At 35.9% G+C, this 1,197-nt stretch overlaps 1 pseudogene; it reads left to right on the forward strand.

Moving 5' to 3' along the window:
* Nucleotides 1-1,197, forward strand: part of LOC104981017 — a 70,387-nt pseudogene that overhangs the window by 30,705 nt on the left and 38,485 nt on the right.

The raw sequence follows: 1,197 nt of genomic DNA on the forward strand, positions 1-1,197 counted from the left end.
GCAACTTGATTCACTTGTAAGTAGATGTGTATATCTTCTCTTCCAGGTTCTTTTCTGATATAGGATGTTACAGTGTTGAATAGGATTCCTGTTTACACAGTGGTTCCTTGTAGATTCTTTTTTTTTTTAATTAATAATATTAGCCTCCATATGTTAGACTGAATCAATTCATTGCTCCATGTCCCACGTTTTGTTTTTTTTGTTTGTTTTTTGTTTTTTTTGTTTGTTTGTTTGTTTGTTTTCTTTCTGGGGACCATTGATTCTTTTCAGAGTCTGTGAGACTGTTTCTCTTTGGTAAAGAAGTTCATCTGTATCAATTTTACATCCCAGCTACAAGTGATATCTTATGCTAATAGCCCTCCTTGTCTCCCTCAGCTCACTTGCTATGATCATCTCTACTTTATTACCTGAGGCCACCCATGGCATTCTTTCCTCCTTGTTATGGCTGAGTGACTGTTCATCATCTATGTACCCCATCTTCTTTATTCCTTGCGGATGTCTTTGTTTGCAAATATTTTTTCCCATTCTGAGGACTGTCTTTCTCTTTCATTTAGGGTTCCTTTGCTCTGCAAACACTTTTAAAGTAAATTCAGTCCTGTTTTCTTAGTTTTGGTTCATTTTTCATTATTCTGGGCACACTTCATGGAATTGATGTTACAGCATGCCATCATATTGTCATCAAAATTGCGTGGTGTCTGTCCGACATTTAGATTTTTATCTTCTTTTGAAGTTTATATTTGTGTATGGTTTGAGGGATATTCTAATTTCATTCTCATTTTCATTATTAATACATGTCCATGCTGTCATCCATAGTGGCTTTCACTTATTTTCATTTACAGCAACAGAGGTGGAGGGTTCCCTTTTCTTCATGGCATCTGGCAGATTTAACCTTTGTAGAGTGCTTGACAATCACCATTCTGATTGGTGTGAGGTGATACCGAAAATCCGTCCCTAATATTTAGCAATTTTGACATCTTTTCATGTGACTTTTTTTTTTTTAAATGTGAGTTAATGGTACCTGTTAAAATTGGTTTTGTGACGGTCTACCTAGTTATGAACTATTTTTTGGTGATCACTCATTGGAGACACCAGGAGATCAGTTTTTTTTTACTTAGAAACCCTTGGACCTTGTGAATATTAAATGCCCATCAACATGACTTTCTGTTGATAGGTGGGACTGTGCACACCCTGTTCTTT

The sequence above is a fragment of the Bison bison genome, unplaced genomic scaffold, assembly GCF_000754665.1.
Source record: "Bison bison bison isolate TAMUID 2011002044 unplaced genomic scaffold, Bison_UMD1.0 scf7180017864512, whole genome shotgun sequence".
Lineage (NCBI taxonomy): Eukaryota > Metazoa > Chordata > Mammalia > Artiodactyla > Bovidae > Bison > Bison bison.